At 40.2% G+C, this 21,291-nt stretch overlaps 1 pseudogene; it reads left to right on the top strand.

The window, feature by feature from the left end:
- Positions 1 to 3,721: 3,721 nt before the first annotated feature.
- LOC118649754 lies at positions 3,722 to 4,046 on the top strand (annotated as a pseudogene).
- The last annotated feature ends 17,245 nt before the right edge of the window (positions 4,047 to 21,291 follow it).

Here is a 21,291-nt window from a genome sequence, read left to right as displayed (position 1 = left end):
CTATAGTTTTCAATTCATGTATCTTGCATTAGAAAATCTGTGAGAAAATATTGAAATTAAAAATGAAAAACTAATGAAATATTTTCTGCCTGGAAATAATGCTCTAAGAAATTATATGAAAAGAAGAAAAATATGTATTTCAAATACCAAATACCAAGATTGGCTTTCATACCTAAAATTAAATGTATTGTCAATAAAAAGAAAATAGGCATGAATGTAAATGACCATTAATTCATAGGCATAAATATTTACATATGTGCTAAAAAATGTGTATATTCTCTATATATACAATATACTTTTTCTATATATAATGTTGTCTATGCATGTAGACCTATTGATATGTGTATATACACATATATGTAGATATCCTATCTAATAATAGAGAAACATGGTAATTAGCTATACCTCCGTTACCCTTCCCATTGGCTAATCAGGGCGATATGCAAATTAACTGTCAGACAAGATGGCGGACGGCAGCCAGGCAGCTTGAAGTGAACAGGAGGCTTGCTTGCTTCAGTGACGGAGGAAGCTAACGTTCCCTGCCTGCCTTGCTGGCCTCTGAGCTTGCAGTTTAAGAAGCATTGTTACAAATATAGAAGCTAAACAAAACCCCAGAAACCTGCTTTCAGCAAGCCAGGCTTCAGCCAGCAGGACCGCAACATTGTTTCAATTATAGAACAAACGCACATCCCTGTTTTCAGCCAGCCAGGATCTCAGAGCTGGAGTGAGCAGGACCGCAACAGTGTTACAATTATAGAACCCAAACAAACCAGATACCTGCTTTCAGCAGCTGAGGCCTCAGAGCTGGAGCCAAGCCTCAGAGCTAAAGCTGGCCCAGAATAAAAAGAAAGAAAAAAGGGAGCAGTTGGGAGCTTCAGTCACCCGCCAGCCTGAAAACGGCCCTCAGCCCCTCACCCAGACTGGCCAGGCACCCCAGTGGGGACCTCCACTCTGAAGAGGGTGTGACCAGCTGCAAACAGCCATCATCCTCTCATCCGGGCTGGCCAGGCACCCCAGTGGGGATGCCCACCCTGATCCAGGACACCCTTCAGGGCAAACCAGCTGGCCCCCACCCGTGCACCAAGCCTCTATCCTATATAGTAAAAGAGTAATATACCTCCCAGCACCGGGATCAGCGGAGCCGCGAGGCCTCCCAGCACCGGGATCAGCGTGACAGGGGGCAGTGCTCAAACCCCCAATCACCCTGCGGCTCTGTGTGTGACAGGGGGCAGGGCCACAACCTCCCTATCTGCCCTGCTCTGTTTGTGACAGGGGAAGGCACCCCAACCCCCTGATCAGCCCTGCTCTGTGCCTGATAAGGGGGAGCTCCCCAACCCCCTGATGGGCCCTGCAGCTCTGTTTGTGATAGGGTGCAGCGCCCCAACCCCCTGATCGGCCCTACCCTGAGCGTGACTAGGGGTGGCATCACAACCTCCTGATCCGCCCTGCTCTGTGCATTACAGGGGGCGGCGCCCCAACTCCCCAGTCGGCCCTGCTCTGAGCCCGACCAGGGGCTGCACCTAGGGATTGGGCCTGCCCTCTGCCACCCGGGAGCAGGCCTAATCCAGCAGGGCGTTATCTCCCGAGGGGTCCCAGACTGCGAGAGGGCACAGGCTGGGCTGAGGGACCCCCTCTCCCCCGAGTGCACAAATTTTTGTCCACCAGGCCTCTAGTATACATATATAGTTATATGTACTTATATGTGTATATGTATACTATCATTGTCATTACTGATGGGGAAATGTAGCATAAATGATAAGGCAAAATGCGATGTTTTATTCCTGTTTCTGATATTTTTTGTGTGATATTGGGCAAGAGATTACTTTTATCCTTTTCTCTTCTTCCTCATCTAAAAAGAAATAACTGATAACTATGGCAACTTACCTCAGTTTGGGTCCTGAGAAGTAGTTGAGGTAACTTCTCAAAAGTAATTAGTAATATCTAAATATCTGTCAAGCCCAGCCACAGTGGCTCAATGGTTGAGTGTTGACCTATGTACTAGGAGGTCACTGTTCGATTCCTGGTGGATTTCTGGTTGGGGCATATGTCCCTGTGACGGGCTCCCTCCCCAGAAGGGGGCATGCAAGAGGCAGCCAATCAATGATTCTCTCTCATCATTGATGCTTCTCTCTCTTCCCCTTTCTCTTCCTCTCTGAAATTAAAAAAATAACTATATTAAAAAAATAAAAAATAAATACCTGTCAAATAAAAGCTATTTGGTGTGTATTTGTTTTTATTCTTTTTTTTATTCTTATTTTTGTCTCTTTTGATATATTAAATATAACCAGTAATATTAACATTTGTTTTACATGACACATGTCTAGATTTTTAAACTAATTTTATTTATTAAGAATATTTTTTTTGCCTATCATTATTTTAAACAATAAAACAATTTATCTCCTATTTGTTTCTATTTCAAAAAAACAACAACATAACAACCTTAATATGTAGATAGTTTCAGATATATTTAAATATGTTAGTATCAAGTAATTTCTAGTACAAAAACCACACATCTTTTAGCATACCTTCAAAACACATCTATTTTTCTAAAATATATAAGTATGTTTCCTTTCTGAAACAACATGTTTACAATGTGTCATAATAATCAGCTGTTTATATTAGTGTTCTCTTAATATAGTCTGTTATTATTTAATATTTTATTACATGTATGAGATATTTTGTTTAAATTGATGTAACTGCATTTGTCTTTATTTATGTCTTTGTTTTATTTCTGTCCTTGTCTCTGCTTTATTTTTGCTTCTTTATTTTAAAACCAATGTGGCTAGCATGAATTCCTGAACTCCTTATAACATATTTGAGTACCGTTCAGTTTTAGGATATCTAACATAATACTACTTGTTACTTATCATGAAAGGGGGAAAAACAGCTAAGAATTAAACTTGCCACATATTTAATTGAAGCAATGAGATCTTATTTTTTCTCCATCAATTCAGTAAATAAACTATAATAACTTTTCTCACCTAGGGTAGTGTGACAGTAAGAATATTTGGACTTTTCAAGTTGTAGACTCAATTTGAAATATCAGAACCAGTGTCCCTGTGGGCCTAATTTTCTTTTCTCCGTTCCCCTTTCCCTGCCTGCATGACTCCCCTAGACTGTGACATTTGCAAGGCACTTGTGAAAAGTAGCAGAAGAACACTACAAACATAACACATATAAGGAGCTACATACAAAGAGTTTTTATTTGTTTTCCAGGTGTCATGGGGATCCACAGATGTGGTCACATCACAATGAATATACTTAAACCACTAGTTTATCCTCCTGCACTGCAAAAGTACTAGCATTTTAAGTGCCATTGTTATTCTTAATTTAAATGAGAATTGTTGGAGATAAAGTCAAGAGATGGACAATTGAAAATTGAGTGAGAAAACTTCAAGTTCTTTATTTTCACTTTGACCTCTTTTCACATTGTTCAGTTTGTGAGGAAATTGCTAACAGTCATTAACATGAATGCTAGCTACTGCAGAGGTTTATAATTTGGTGAGTGTTGATGAGAGGACCAACACGTGTGCTACCATTTATATTGTGGTCCTTTAATAAGGAGCGAGGCAGGACTATTACTCTGAAAGGATCGTGTTTCCCTTCTCTCAATGGAGTAAGTGTGCTAGAGTTGCCCTAACAAGGTACCAGATACTGGATGCTTTTACTGCCTATGCCCAAGTCCCATGTGTAAGGCTTCTCCACCGCCCTCACCCTCCAGATGTGTTATGTGGCTTCCTACCTGCTGGCCGCCCTCCGGGTCAATGCCTCCTAAAGCACCAATGACATCAAGGAGATCCTGGACAGCATAAGCATCAAGGCAGAAGAGGACCAGCTCAACAAGGTCATCAGTGAGCTGAAGGGAAGAACAGCAATGTCATTGACCAGGCTGTTAGCAAGCTGGCCAGCTGTGGCCTTCTCTACTACCCCAGGGGTCTGCAGCTCCTGCTGCTGGTTCTGCCCCAACAACAGCACAGGAGAAGAAAGATGTGAAGAAGGAGTTGGAGGAGTGACATGACAACATGAGTTTTGGCTTGTTCAATTAGAGTCCTGCTGGGGGAGGGGGTGTGTGTGTGGGGGGGTGAATCTCACAAATTTGGAGGGTAGAGGTTTAAATTCAAGGTATTGGCAAGGTTAGTTTCTTCTGAGGTCTCTGCTTGGCTTTCAGATGGCTTTTTATCCCCTGTGACAATTTCCTCTGTTTATAGAATACCAGTCATATTGCATTAGTGCCCACCTTAAAGTCCTCATTTTAAATTAATTAACTGTTTAATGACTATCTCCAAATAAGGTCACATTCTGAAGTAATGGGACTTGGAACTCCAACATATGAAATTTGGTGGGGAGAGGGGCATAATGCAGCCCATAATACCCAGCACTGGCTTCCCATCCTGTATATACGGCCAGCATTAAATCTTCCATTGAGCAAAGATGTTGCAACATAGAGCAAAATGAAAGAGTACTTACTTTGTATGAGCAACTTGTGAGCAGGGGGAAAGTCAGGATGGGTTCAGGAAGTCAGAAAGGAAGAGACATTTATTGAGTTCCAGGAATAGAAGCAGAGGGTAAAAATCCCCTGGATCTCCACTGCTAAAAGATTCTAGAGAAAATTAAAGTGAGTTCAGGTTTTCTAGGAAATTATAACTGATTTTCAATTATTTTTTTTAAAATATATTTTATTGATTTTTTACAGAGAAGAAGGGAGAGAGATAGAGAGTTAGAAACATCGATGAGAGAGAAACATCAATCAGCTGCCTCCTGCACATCTCCTACCGGGGATGTGCCCGCAACCCAGGTACATGCCCTTGACCAGAATTGAACCTGGGACCTTTCAGTCCACAGACTGATGCTCTATCCACTGTGCCAAACTGGTTTTGGCAGATTTTCAATTATTATAATAGAGTAAATTTTAGAATAATAAGACTAAAAGTCATATTTCATAGTCATATTTCTGGCTGTGGAAAAGGTTTGAACAAATGTACCTCTCAGAGTGGATATGGAATTTAGTATTCAGAGGCTCTTTATGGAGGTCAAAAATACCAAAGGCAACAATGGCTCTGGCAGTCACAGCAGAATAAAGAGCAGGAGGGTAACTAGTTTACATAATTGTTACAAAATCCCCTCAGTTAAAACAAGAATAAGCCACCCTGAAATACTTATCTTTAAATCTCTTTTTTGAAAAGTAAAAGAAATGTGAATACCTAAAAGAAAATCTAAATGTCTAAAAAGTAAAAGTAATTTTTTGAAAAGTAAAACAAATAAGATTAATAAAACAATGAATACTTTTTGATCCACCTATTTGTAATCAGTTGAAAAGAATCTAAGGGAAAAAAAGTTATTTGAATAGAATATAAATATTTGCAATGAGAATGGTAGTAAGAGCTAATGTCAGTGTAATTATAATATTATATATGTACATATCCTATATAATAAAAGCCTAATATGCTAAGTGTTCAGTTATCCATTCAACCAATCAAAGCATAAACTGCTAATGATATGCTAAGGCCACTCAACTGCTCGCTATGACATGCACTGACCACCAGGAGGCAGATGTTCCAACATGTAGGTTAGCTTGCTGCTGGGGTACAGCTAATCGGAACTGCTTGAGATGTGCCGGACATGCCCTGGAGACCTCCCGTGGCTCCTCCCTGGATGGCCAACTTCCCGTGTCCCTCCCCAGCCCTGATCGTGCACTGGTGGGATCTCTCGGCCTTGCCTGAGCCCTCTCGCAATCTGGGCTGAGGGACCCCCCCTCCCCCAGGTGCATAAATTTTGTGCACTGGGCCTCTAGTATATGATAATTTAGTGTCTCCCTGTGTTATACTATTAAACTGTATCATTATTCTCTTCTAGTGTTTTGCTAGGTAATGGAAACATGTAAGGACCCCAGAATTAGAATGGCTACCATCAACAAATGACAAGTACTGATGAGGATGCAGAGAAAAAGAAACCCTCATGCACTGTCGATGGGAATGCAGACTGGTGCAGCCACTGTGGAGAGCAGTATGGAGTTTCCTCAAAAAACTAAAAACACAACTCCCATTTGACCCAGTAATCCCACTTCTAGGAATATATCCCAAGAAACTAGAAACACCAATCAGAAAAGATATATGCACCCCTATGTTCTTAGCAGCACAATTCAGCATAGCTAAGATTTGGAAACAGCCTAAGTGCCCATCAGCAGATGAGTGGATTAGGAAACTGTGGTACATCAACACAATGGAATACTATGCTGCGGTAAAAAAGAAGTTCTTACCATTTGCAACAGCATGGATGGAGCTGGAGAGCATTATGCTAAGTGAAACAAGCCAGTCAGAGAAAGATAAATATCACATGATCTCACTCATTTATGGAATATAATGAACAACATAAACTATTGAACAAAAACAGACCCAGAGACAGAGAAGCATTGATCAGACTGTCAAACCTCAGAGGGAAGGTAGGGTAGGGTGGGGGTAATGGGGAGAGATCAACCAAAGGACTTGTATGCATGCATATAAGCCTAACCAATGGACACAGACACCAGGGGGGTGAGGGCATGAGGGCGGGGGGGGGGGGGTGTGGGGCAATGGGAGGATAAGGACATATATGTAATACCTTAATCAATAAAGAAAAAAATAAATAAAAATGTTAACTAGAAACACAGCAGATAGATTTAATAGGTGATAAAGCCACCTAATAAAACAAACCAATAAAAAATATCTATACATATAAAAAGTCAGCGACTGGAATGTCGTAATGACTGTGAGGACCTTAACAACTGGTCACTATGACATCCATTGTGGCCAGCAAACTGACCCAATCGGGGGTGGGGCCAAGTGGCCAACCTACCGGGGCCCTACCCGCCAGCTGGCCCTGCCCCTGATTGGCCTCTCTCACCCTGATCGAGGGTGGGTAGCGGGGCAACCCCCCACCATGGCCCTTCCCCCCCAGCCAACCTCACCCCTGATCAGCCTGCCCCACCCCAATTGGCCCCAACAGCCCCTCCTCATGCGTGGCCCTACCCCCAATCAGCCCCCATCCCAATCAGGGTCGGGGCCCACCGGCCAATTGCCCATAGCCCCTCCCCTCAGCCGACCTGACCCTGATCGGGCCCCAATCAGGGTGGGCTGACAGGCCAACCTCCCACGGTCTCTTCCTCCTGACAGGCCTGGCCCCAATCCACCCTGATTGGGGCTGGCTGGGCCAGACCCCACCAGTGCATGAATTCATGCACTGGGTCTCTAGTTTAAAATAAAAATATATGCCACAGAGTGAGAAAAAATAAGTGTTTAAGATACATTACTAAATAACAACCTGCTAGACTGAAGGAAGCAAGTCATTTTTCCAGAGTCTAATGGTGTATTTTATGCATAAAGAATCTAAGGAGTAAATTTCATTATTGTCTTTCCCTCAAGCTGGAGGTATTCTTAATTCGAAATTTCATGACTCTACTGAAGAGAAAAACTTCATGATCAAAGAAAGTAAATAGCATTACATAAGTTGATTCACTGACTAGGACTCAAAGATAAAATACTTAAAAGATAGTACTGATTAAAGATATTGTAAAGAAACATAGGAACCATTTAATAGTAATGCATCAATTAATACTTTCCTAGTTGTAATTATCACTTATATTTCTATGTGACTGGATTGTTTTCTTTTTCTTTTTAAAAACCAGAGAAAACAAAGACCAATAGATGATTATTAAAATAGAATTATCAATTGTAGCCAACTTTAGTAATTATTTCAAATAACAAAATGGTATTTTGTCATTTAATTAGAGTTTAAGGAACCAGAACCGTGAAATGGGAACCTGGGTTCTACTCCCATGTCTACCACCAAGTGTCTGGTAGATGTTTGCCATGACACAACTGCTTTGGACAACTGCTCCCTGTTCCTCTGAATCTTACAGCGTTTTCTTTACTCTTCAGTTGGAGCTTAGGATTTGCGGGTGTTTTGAGAGATCAACATGACATTATTAAAATCATAGAATGTTGTAGAGTACAATTAGCTATGTAAAGTGTCTGAAAACCCCACAAAATGCCCAGGTAAGAGAAGAGAGTTACATACTTAAGATTTTGAACTAAACTGGAACTGTAAAATGTAGCTCAGTGAGAGGTCCTAGCTGCATTGTTCTCATTCATAGCTCTGGAGGAGCCAGAAGTAGGTTTGTGCATGCTGAGAGTGGAGTGAAGGTTCATATCAATCATTTACTCAACTAGTATTGACCAATTAATTTAATAATATGAGGCAGTCAGTGTTCTAAGAGCTGGAATTATAGTTCCATTATTTTTAGACAAGATATACTTGGCTACGTATGATTACACATTATCATACTCTGATATAAAGTGTCTTTTTAACTTTTATTATATATTCCAGTCGGATTCTCATACTGTTTTTAAAATATTTTTGTTGACTTATTTTTTTCATATTTAATTATATAATTCCCAAATAACTATTTTACTTTAATATTTTCTAATTGTATATCCTATCATTCATTTATATTAATTTCATACTGAATATCTTATAGGGCAATAGGAAATGATATATGAAAAGGAGATTCTTTTTTTTTAATTAAATCTTTATTGTTCAGATTATTACATTTGTTCCTCTTTTTCCCCCCATAACTCCCTTCCTCCCAGTTCCCACCCCATCCTCCGCCCTCACTCCCTACCCACTGTCCTCATCCATAGGTGCACGATTTTTGTCCAGTCTCTTCCCCCATCCCCCACACTCCTTTCCCCGCCAAGAATAGTCAGAAAAGGAGATTCTTGCTGTTCATAGTGTATCCCTAGTATTTCTTATTAATAAGATGCAAGAATTTAGTTGAAAGTATATATTGCTACCCTTATTTTGCGAAGAATCATTATCAGTAACATAAACTAAATATTATCAGTTATATTTTTCTATCTTCAGAGATGGTCAACTATATATATTTCTTTCTTTTCACCTATTTTAATTTCCACCAAAAGTATTAATTGATGCATTACTATTAAATGGTTCCTATGTTTCTTTATCCATTGGCATTATATTTCTGGATTAGTCTAAGGACAGGAAGCTATCAATAGTGATGGCATTAATATAATGAGGAATGTTACAATAGCTTGTATTGATATGTGAAATAATATATGTCCTAGTGTGTTATTATATTATCTTCTCTCTCATTTATATAATCATGCACTTCCATAATTTCATACTTGGTTAATTTTAAATATTTCAGTTTGGTGTTTTTCAGTAATAAACATTTATTGACCATCTAAAGTTATAATAAGATTGTTTGCAGTATGATATATTTTGTCATATAACAATACTATTGTTACACATTTATTTTAGTTGAATTGGTATCCATGTTTTTCCTTTATTTTTAAAATATATTTTTTATTGACTTCAGAGAGGAAGAGAGAGGGAGAGAGAGAGAGTAACGTCAATGATGAGAGAGAATCATTGATCAGCTGCCTCTTGCACACCCCACAAGTCCGAAACCCAGGCATATGCCCTGATCGGGTATTGAACCATGACCTCCTGGTTCATAGGTCAATGCTTAATCACTGAGCCACACCAGCTGGGTTTTCATTTCTTAATTTTCAAGTATCTGTGGGGGTTTTGGTTTATTTTTTGTTTCTGTTTGAAAATATCATTTTGTTCAATTATGACTTTATTATCAGACTAGTCCTTTAACCTGGCAAAAATTATTGATGCAATATTTTATTTCTACCACCTTTCCTTTTTTTTTTTTTAAATTTCAACTAGTTGTAACTTTCCTAAGCTTCTCTTTCATTTCCAGATTTACTTTTGAATTATTGTTTTACCTCATTTTCTAATACTGTTAGGTTGTTCCCTCATTAATTTCATCCCCTAACCACTGCCCTAGTGGTTGCAAATAAAATTTTATTGTATAAATTTAATTTTAAGCTTAAATTGAAACAATGGCTTTATCTTTCCTTATAAATAATGTACACATTTTAGAACATCCCAATCCAAAAACTACTCATCCAAACAATATCCAGGTATGTAACGTTTGTACATTTTTTAAACCCCACGTTTGTGATGGTAATTCTGAATTTACATTTATTTTACAATTATATGTTTTCCATTCCTTTTACATTAGATAATATTTGAGATCATTTTTTTGTGAAGCAAATCACCTTAGAATTAACTTACATTATCTAAAAATTTTTAGCAACGTTATTGTAGCAATTGACATGCAATGAACAGTATATGTATAGATGTATATATTAAAATAATATTTTATTTGTTTATTGGACATTTATATTTGTTTTTTTAATTGTGTATATTTCTGATTTTGTCTACTATTTTAATGTGGGCATATGTTAATAAATATGTAGGTATATAATATTTCTATTGGATATATTTATGAAAAAATATAAAAATGCTCTTATATGACAAGTAATAAATGTCATTTAAAGTCTTGTTGACAACTTATTGCAATATTTTCTCCAGGATGGTTATTGCATCCTATATAATAAAAGCCTAATATACCAATCATCCAAACCGCAGAATGTCCTGTGGAACAACTGGTCGCTATGATGCATACTGACCACCAGGGAGCAGATGCTCCACACAGGAGCTGCCCCAGCCCCAGACCAGCTAAGCGGGTGCCAGTGGGGGGCCCCCAGATCACCCCCCCGGTTGCCCCACATAGGGAGGTGACCGGCGGCAGCAGCCAGGCTTAGGGATCTTACCCATGCATGAATTTTGTGCAACAGGCTTCTAGTTTTAAATGCATTTGTTGTTATTTTTTTAACTTACATAGATTTTCAATATTTATTTTCTGCCCATTTTATCAATATTTGTCTTTAAAAATTATGCCTTTTTTTTCTGGTAGGAAATGGATATATGTATTTTATTTTTTTCATTTTCAATTACAGTTTACACTCAGTATTATTCTTTATTAGTTTTGAATGTATAGCCAAGCAGCTAGAAAATCATGTACTTTACAGTGATTTAAAGTACCCTCTGCTGATTTAAGTACCCACCTGACCCCATACATATAGTTTCTGTTTTTTTAAATCAGGTATTAAAAGGCCTTCTAGCCAAAGATTGAAAGTATGTATACATCATATTCCTTTCCTTTGACATTCATAATCTTGTATTTAGCATATTCAAATATTTATTATTTTTAAAATCCACAGATATATTATGGTGTTCAACATATTGTTTTGCTATTGGTTTTCTTCCCTTTCTCCCTCTTTTTTAAATTTGTAGTCTAATTTAATGATTGGCTTTTAGCCAATTCACTTCTCTGCCTCTTCTAATAAAATACTTAAAAATAGTCAAATTTTTAAATTTGCCCAGGCGGGCAAGTATAATAAATCTTATAGTGTAGATTTATAATGTTATAAACATTAAATATAAAAGCATAGACTTTATTCTTCCTTCTATGTTTCTTCCACTTATTTCTTTTTCAAAATGATGTTCTGCATATAAGAGGTTACTTAATTCCCAAGGTTTTTTATCAGAAAGTTTGCATGTACAGATATAGATATGCAGATTGGTATTTTTCATATAACAAATTATCTCTTTATTTTTATCACCAACTCATACATAATTACAATTCACCATTAATAAAGCTATCATAAATTTACTAATATAAACATAATTAAAGTCATTATGAATGTTAGCAGTTGCCTATAATATGTGATGAGAAAAAATTTTGGTTTTCCATTTGGTGACTAATGCTAATTCATTTATTTTTAATTTCTAAAGGGTTTCCCATTTGAGCTGTAACAATTTTAGTTACTAATTATGAATTAAAGCGAGGTGTTTGGGGAATTAAGAAGTGCTTTCATGGTGCTGATGAATATATATTTGCTGCAGAATTAGTTAATATTATTCTAACCACATTGTGGATACAACCAATCTGCACAATCCCCAGATTTCCCTCATGTAAGCAAGTCTTGATATTTGTTTCTAATGCTTGTTTAAAGTACAGTGAATTCGTGCCTTCAAATTTAAATTAAACATAATAGGTAGCAAACGTCAGCTATTAAATGTGTGAGTGACCATCAGAATTCAGTTATTCTATTAGCAATATTTTTATTATAAAATTGGAAATTTATTATACTCCAGTATATATTTCAAAATTACATTTCATGACTAATGTAGTAAGCACAAACATTAACCTATCATGTATTTAAATGTCTTATAATTAACTATGCTTTCTTTAGCCAAAATGTAATCCTCTTCTATTTTTATATGAATTGTTTCTCTTTTTAAAAAATTTTTATTTATTGTTTAAAGTATTACAAGTAGTAGTACATATGTCTCATTTTATTCCCCCATTGACCTTCCCCCAGCCTGCCCTACCCCCTGGCACATGCCCTCACCCCACCCCCCCCAGTGTCTTGCGTCCATTGGTTATGCTTATATGGATGCATACAAGTCCTTCAGTTGATCTCTTACCTCCCCCCACTCCCCTGATTGTTTCTCTTAAAACAGAACTTCATACTACTTTGTTTTACAATTAAGAGAAAACAAAATTGTTCATGTTATAGTAAAATATCTGAATACTTATAAGTAATTTAATTTAATAAATACATATTACTCTAATAAGCATTAGAAAAAAAGCCAACTTTAGTATTTACACTGTATATATTTATTAATTCTCACACTTAAAATAATAGTATTATTCTATTAATCTTATACAATTTTAAGTTATGTAAGACCATCTATATAAGTAGAGAAAAAAATAAATTTATTATATTTTATTTGATTGTCCTACTTGTCTCCCAGTCAAAAAAAGAAAATATGAGAGCATATCTCTGTATAAGATTGGGATTTTTCACAATGCTGATTATTAAGTTTTGAAAAAACAAACCCTGAATTATCAGGAGATGAGGTGAATATACTTAATTTAACTATAATGTTTCTAACTCATTTGCTCACTTAAAAAATTGTTTTCATGTAAGTTCAGAGATGTTAATATGTGTATCTAAATTTTACAATAATTTACATATAGGTAAAAAAATATATGAGTATCTCTCTTTGAGTGCCTATATGTGGACGTGAGTGTATTGTTTGCTAATGTGAAGCTACTAGCTATAACTGTACCTACTCGTATGATGCTACTGAAAAGACATGTAAACTTAATACATAAATATTGGAAAGCCTTCTTTTCTTATCTAAATGCCTTGAAAACTCTTGATGTAAGAAAAAAATTATTGATAATTATGCCCCAAACAGAATAATAATCAAAAAATTAATTGGGACTTCTCTATTTCATACTTCAATTTAGAGTATTGCAGACTATTATTTAAAAAAGCCATTGCATCCTCTATGAAATGATCTTGTATCTGAGGTATGTTGAGTTAAAAGAGAAACTGAGGCATATTAGTATTTTCAAGACTTTACTTGCATCAACATAGATTGGAACTGGGCAGCATCAAATCTAAAGTGGTTATGAATACTCAGGGACAGGATCTAGGGGAAGTGTTTCTATAGATACGCAGAAGCAAAGCAAGGAGAGTATTTGATTGGCTATAGCCTAAGCAGTTGCCTTATTTGGGAAAAACCTAGTTGGCTGTTTGTGATTGGATTCCTTTACCTTGGAGCATTTGGAGGACTTTGTACTGGCCTAGTCTTCAATTTGCTTACTTAGGTTGCTAAGGCATTAGAGCCATTTCAGTCTAATGGCTTCTGTGCTTACTTACTTGAACAGTTGTTATAGACGGTAACTTCCATAATAAGGTGCAAACAAGGTTATTGAGGTTGTATAGTAAACACCATGATACATGTACCTTTGCTGTTTGAAATTTGTTTCTACATCTGAATTAAAAGTACTGAACTAACTAAACTTTGAAAAACACATAAGCCACTAAGAGTTGTTATAAGAATCCTATCTAATAAAAGAGAAACATGGTAATTAGACGTATGTCCGCTACCCTTCCCATTGGCTAATCAGGGTGATATGCAAATTAACTGCCAGCCAAGATGGCAGCCAGCAGCCAGGCAGCTTGAAACTAACATGAGGCTTGCTTGCTTCAGTGACTGAGGACTCCAGCGTTCCCCGCCTGCCTTGCCGGCCTCTGAGCTTGCAGTTTGAAAAATTGTTACAAATATAGAGGCTAAACAAAACCCCAGAAACCTGCTTTCAGCCAGCCGGGATCTAAGAGCTGGAGTTGATACAGTGTTTCGATTATAGAACCCAAACAAACCAGATACTTGCTTTCAGCAGGTATGGCCTCAGAGCTGGAGTCAGAGCTAAAGCTGGCCCAGAATAAAAAAGAAAAAAGAAAAAGAGGAGCAGTTGGGAGCTTCAGTCACCCGCCAGCCTGAAAACAGCCCTCAGCCCCTCACCCAGACTGGCCAGGCACCCCAGTGGGGACCCCCACCCTGAAGGGTGTGTAACCAGCTGCAAACAGCCATCATCCCCTCACCCAGGCTGGCCAGGCTCCCCAGTGGGGACCCCCACCCTGATCCAGGACACCCTTCAGGGCAAACCAGCCGGCCCCCACCCGTGCACCAGGTCTCTAGCCTATATAGTAAAAGGGTAATATGCCTCCAAGCATTGGGATAAGTGGAGCCGCGAAGCCTCCCAGCACTGGGATCAGCGTGACAGGGGCAGCGCCCAAACCCCCTGATCGCCCTGCGGCTCTGTGTGTGACAGGATGCGGGGGCACAACCTCCCTATCTGCCCTGTTCTGTTCGTGACAGGGGAAGGCGCCCCAACCCCCTGATCGGCCCTGCTCTGTGCCTGAAAGGGGGGAGCTCCCCAACCCCCTGATCGGCCCTGCTCTGTGGGTGATAGAGAGCAGCGCCCCAACTGCCCCCCACGGGCCCTGTTCTTTGTGTGATGGGATAGAGCCATAACCTCCCCATCGGCCCTGCCCTGAGTGTGACTGTGGCAGTTCCCCAATCCCCTGATCCGCCCTGCTCTGTGTGTGACAGGGGGCAGTGCCCCAACTCCCCTATTGGCCCTACTCTATGAATGACAGGGGGAGCTCCTCAACCCCCTGATGGGCCCTGCTCTGTGCATGACAGGAGGGAGCTCCCCAACCCCCTGATTTGCCCTACTCTGTGAGTGACATGGGGGAGCTCCTCAACCCCCTGATCGGCCCTGCTCTGTGGGTGACAGGGGGGAGCTCCTCAACACCCTGATTGACCCTGCTCTGTGCATGACAGGGTACAGAGCCCCACCCCCCTGATGGGCCCTGCTCTGTGAGTGACAGGGGGTGGCGCCACAACCTCCCCATCAACCCTGCCTTGAGTGTGACTTGGGGCGGTGCCCCAACCCCCCAATCGTCCCTTCCCTGAGCGTGACTGAGGGTGGCATTGCAACCTTCCGATCCACCCTGCTCTGTGCATGACAGGGAGCGGCACCCCAACTCCCCTATCGGCCCTGCTCTGAGCCCGACCAAGGGCTGCACCTAGGGATTGGGCCTGCCCTCTGCCACCAGGGAGCAGGCCTAATCCAGCAGGTCATTATCTCCCGAGGGGTCCCAGGCTGTGAGAGGGCACAGGCCGGGCTAAGGGACGCCCCCTCCCCCCCGAGTGCACACATTTTTGTGCACCGGGCCTCTAGTCTTACCTAATAATAGACAAACATGTAAATTCACTGTACCTTCACTATGCTATTCAGCCAATAAGGAGAATATTCAAGTCAACCCAACAAAGATGGCAGTTAATTTGCATACATAGGCTCCAAGGGGTGGAGCGAAGCCTGACAGCTCCCAGGCCAGAGCAGTGAAGCCTGACAGAAGCCCTGTGTGTTTATGTCTCCCGTCAGGCCCCAGCAGCCCCAAGCCCCACCACCTCAGTGCTGGGGCTGCTGAGGGCTTGATTGAAGACACAGATCCACAATCCCAGCACCCAGCAGCCCCAAGGCCCACCATCAAGGTTCTGGGACTGCTGGGGGTATGAGAGACACAAACCCGCAGGCCTGGCACCCAGCAGACCCAAGGCCAGCCACCGTGGTGCTGGGGCTGCTGGAGGCCGGATGAGAGACACAAACACACAGGAGGGGCCTGCACCCAGCAGCCCCAAAACCCGCCATCGTGGTCCTGGTGTTGCTGGGGGGATCAGAGATACAAACCCGAAGGACTGGCACCCAACAGCCCTGGCAGCAAGCAAACCAAAGCCCTGACACCATGGTGCTGGGGCTGCTGGGGGCAGGATCGGAGACATAAACCTGCAGCGGAAGCCAGCACCCAGCAGCCCCAAGGTCCACCACCTTGGCGCTGGGGCTGCTGAGGTCAGGATCAAAGACACAAACCCTGTGAGCCCTGCACAGGACAGGTGCTCCGCTTCAGGCAAAGTGCTTTCCCTCCGACCCCGCTCTCCCTGGGAGTCCGAAGTGGAGGGCGCTCTCCCTGGGAACCCGGAAATCCACCTCTGGGGCGACTGCGCAGCAGCCACACCTGGTGAACCACGGAGTGGGTGACCTACCCATGCGGATGTGTATGCTGGCAGAGGCCATGCAGCTGCCATAGTTGAAGTCGTCCTTGATGTAGGAGCAGGGGTAGTGGGGATCAGAGTCGGCCAGGTCCGCAGTGGAACCCCAGCTCCTCACCGAATGACTAGAGCACATGGTCCTCAGTCACTTCCTGAGCAGCAGTCAGCCCCGACCGGGGATCAACCCAAAACCTAAGTAGTTGCCCTGGCAGAATGGAACCCAAACCTTCGCTGTAGCAGAGGAGCTCCGACCCACAGCAGGGGCCAGGGAAGCCAGAGGGGTTTTGTTGAGGGGCCCTGACAGGCAGCACCCTGAGCAGTGGGTTAGAACCTCCTCCTGATACAGCAAGGTTGAGTGTTGGATCCCTGGTCGGGGCACAGACGAGAAGCAACCAAAGAGAGCATAGTAAGAGAAACAACACACAGGTGTTTCTCTTGCTCCCTTCCTCTTTCTAAAATAATCAATCAATAAAAATTCAAATTAAAAATAAACCCTCTGGCTTGCAGAGTTGCTAAAAAAGTTAGAAAGTGAAGTCCCATCCCTTCCCGCTCATTCAACAAATACTTCATATGCTCCTTCAATAATCACACTGGGGATGGGTGTTTGTTGGTTTGTTTTGGTTAATCCTCACCTGAGGACATTTTTGCATTGATTTTTTTTTTTTTTTTTTTTTTGAGAGTGGAAGGGAGGGAGAAAGACAGAAACTAATGTGAGAGACATCAGTTGGTTGCCTCTTGCTGAATCCCCGACCAGGGCCCGGATTGAGCCTGCAACTCAGGTAAGTGCCCTTGATTGGAATCCAACCCTGTACCCTTCAGTCTGCCTGCAGAAGTACTATCCACTCAACCAAACCAGCATTTTTTTTTCTTTTTAAGTCTTCCCCTAAGGATGTGTTTTTTTCATTGATTCTAGAGAGAGAGGAAGGGAGAGAGAAAGTTCCCCAAGCATTCTGACAGGGATGGAACCCACAACCTGTGTATGTGCCCTCACCTGGAATCGAACCCATTACCCTTTGGTGTGTGGGAGGACACTCTAACTACTGATCCACACTGACCAGGACCTGAAGGTACACTTAAAAATTTTTTTCAGATCTGCCCTGGCCAGGTGGCTCAATTGGTCAGAGTCTCAACCTGTACACCAAAGGATTTCCTGTTGGATTCTATGTTAGGGCACATACTTAGGTTTAGGTTAGATCCCAGTGGGTCCGCAGGTGCAGAAGCCTACTTGTATTTCTCTGTCACATGGATGTTTCTCTCTCTAAAAATCAATTTTAAAAACATTCTCAGGTAAGAATTAAATATATATATATATATATTAAAAAAATTTTCAGATCTAAAATTTTATTTGGTTCTTTTTTACATTTTATTTTTCATTTACAGTTCACATTCAATATCCTATCCTATATAATAAAACCCTCATATGCAAACTGACCAAATGCTGGAATGACTGGTGGCTATGAACTGACCATCAAGGGGCAGACGCTCAATGCAGGAGCTGCCCCCTGATGGTCAGTGTGTTTCCACAGGGGGAGTGCCACTCAGTCAGAAGCGGGGCTCACAGCTGGTGAGTGCAGGGGCGGTGATGGGAGCCTTCTTGGCAGCGCTAAGGAGCAGCAAGCCAAGTGGTAGGAAGCAGCAAGCAGGTGGGTGGTAAGGAGGGAGGGGTCCCGGACTGTGAGAGGGCACAGGCCAGGCTAAGGGACCCCCCACCCATCCCCAGTTCACAAATTTTGTGCACCGGGCCTCTAGTAGTGAGATAAGACCAGAGACTCCAGTACAAATATTATTGACCAAGAAAATGTGGAGCATATGAGAAAATATATAGTACTAGAAATAAATTAAAACAGGTCCAGAATTATAGGATGATCCCACTTCTTGTGTTAACTTGTTACCTTAACATTATTATAAAAAGAGTCTCTGTCACTTTCAAAAGTGTGCAGGTTTTAAAGATAAATTCTGCTTGTTATCACCATTTTTTTTAATAAGGAAAAATTAAAGTAGCCCCTCTATATGCTGTCCTAGTTGTTTTCTGATATTTCAGAGACTGGGTTTCATTTTGTGTATTTTTGTAGAAGGTCTTTCTCAACCCAAGATTATAAAAAGTGTCTCCTTACTTGAAGGGTTAATATTGAAGGATGATATGAAAGAATGAGGATATAGAAGGAGAAGCAAGAGTTGGATAAAAATGACAGATGCAAATGACCTCTAGTTAAGAATGAATTTAGAAGAGAGAGAGAGAAAAAGCAAGCTATTTAGATAAAATTTAACTTAATCTGGATAACTAGCCAAATTAAAGAGGTAGTCCTAAATGTTTACAAGGACTTTTAAATAATGCTTAAGTCATAACACAAAAGTTATTCTGTATTACACAATGAACATATCTAACAACGCTAAGGAAAAGACAAAAAAACCTGGAACATACACCTTTCTTCTGGGACTTAGTAGCAAAATTTTATATTATAAATGTGCTTGATAAAAAAAAAAAAAGTTGTAGGTAGGAAGTTAAATGGAATTAAAATTGAGAGGAGAAATAGAAAAAAATTGCAGGTATCTATAATAGCCTTCTGAGAAGGAAGGAGTTAAGAATAATAGGAGTAAAGAATACCTTCAAAAGGCCCTGTGAAATGAAGAAAAGAAGATATGAATGGGCATAGTTATGTAAGTTTTGTAATTGCAATATAGTGAAATTTCTGAGATTACATAGGTAATATTCTCCATTTTGTTTAGGAAATGAGAAAGACTATTTCTGCTTTTATGAAAGAAATGTAAGTTTAACAGGATAGTGGCCAAAAAATAGGAATAGTTGTTCAAGGTAAAAGCAAGGAAATTGATAATTGGAACAAGTAAAAGAATAGGAGGATTAAAATAACATTTTATGTGGATTGAGGTAATTACAGTAAACATTAGCATGCATTGGAACTGTCTACTTAAAGTTGATTATTTTCCTAAGGACAGAAATTATTATTTTATTTCATTAATGAGTAGAACTTCATGCCCATTATGTGACATGTGAATACTTACATATATCTATTTATGTTAGATTGACAACAGCTACAAAGTCATAAAAAGACTAACACATCTTAAAATAATTTTCTCTTTTTGTGGTTCTGTTGTAGTCTTATAGAGTACCTTAGAGATTGTTAATATATGTACCAACTCTATTTCATAAAAATCTGAGGAAAAAATAATACTTTAAAAAATATTTGCTCTTAGAATTTAATATATTAAGTCCAATCTAAACTACATCTTCCTTTAAATACTGCTTCTTGATATGAAAAAGTATTTTCTTCCCCTGCTGTCATTTTACATCAGGAGGCAAGTTGCATTAATTTAAGAACAAATCCTTTTGTTCTGTCCATTTCAAACTCCACATCCAAAATCTCAACCTGTGGATTACAACATTTTTTCCCTCCCTGAGAATGTGTTTTCTTATAATACAGAAAAGGGAATAAAAAGGCAATTCAAAATCTCCAGCTGTTTAAAACTGGGGAAAAAAGAAAAACAATTTTCTGCAGCTTAAAATGTATGTGTTGTCTTTGAATGGATATTAGGGCAATTAATCGTGGTTGTTTTCCTTACCTGAAAAATCAATCAGGCAGTGATGATATCATCAGGTACATCAAAGGTTTTAAAGAAAACACAGTAAACAAGACTTAATTATTGCACTTACCACATAAGGGGTGAACTCTAGGAACCTAAGCTATAAGGCAGATTAATTTTCTTCCCTTTATTTTTCTTTTCCTGTGGCGATTGCTATAGCAACAAAACTAGATTGTATGTGAGGCCAATATCTACAAACTTTTAAGGGAAACAGTAGCTCCAGCATACTCCCAGTTTTTAGAATGAAAGAAAGAATAGCCATCCAAAGTGTAGAATGACTAGTTCTATAAAAGGTCCAGTTTAATATGTATTGCATAGATCGCTCATTATTTTGAAGAGAATCTTGGAAACATCACCTTTGTTTATATGCATCATGCAAATCATTGTTAGGGGTAGTCATTCTACTACATAGTGTGGTAATTGCCAGATGGAAAGGGGGTGGGGGAGAAAGAAGAAGGTAAAGGGGGGATAAATGGTGATGGGAGGACACTTGACTTGGGTTGGTAAACACAAAATACAATATATACTAGTGGAAGATGTATCATAGAATTGTACCTGAAACTGTTACCATAGACAGTCGTTAAAGCAGTAAGACAAACTGCCGAGGGGATGCCACTTCTTAAGGCTTTAATTCACCACTTCCACTTGTCAGACTTTAAACCCCATTACACAGAATGGGATGAGGAGTGGGCGCGTGAATGGGGATCCTCTACCACTCACCCTAATTCTATATGGAAGATCAACACTCCTGGTATGATCTTCCTCCCTGAAGCTCTAGTATATCCCATCCTCAAACACCTACATGGAGGGGACCCATTATGGAAGAGATGCTTTAATGGACCTTAAAGCATCACATTTGAAGGGCCCTCGTTTACAAAGGACCATTCAGAAGATTATCTAAGCCTGTCAGACAGGCACCAAGAGCAATCCTAAAACACCTATGCCCCAACAGGAAAGGGAGTACAATACCAAGGGATGTGTGCATTTGAGAGCTGGCAAGTTGACTAACGATGCCTAAAACCATGGGGAACTTTAAATGTTTATTAATTTTTATAGACACTTTTTCTGGATGGGTAGAGGTGTACCCCTCTGGAACTGAGAAGGAACTGAGGTAGCACAACTTCTACTCAAAGAAATAATCTCTAGGTTTGGATTCCTTACAGCATTCAACGAGACAATGGGCAATTGTTCACTTTGGACAACTCCCAGAAGATAGGACAGGCACTGCAGATTCAATGGAAACTACACGCATCTTGTATAGCCCAATCTACAAGGAAGACTAAGAAAATGAACCACACA

The sequence above is a fragment of the Myotis myotis genome, unplaced genomic scaffold (assembly GCF_014108235.1).
Source record: "Myotis myotis isolate mMyoMyo1 unplaced genomic scaffold, mMyoMyo1.p scaffold_m19_p_3, whole genome shotgun sequence".
NCBI lineage: Eukaryota > Metazoa > Chordata > Mammalia > Chiroptera > Vespertilionidae > Myotis > Myotis myotis.
Note: the sequence above shows the minus strand (reverse complement) of the source record. Positions and strands in the feature narration are given on the sequence as shown.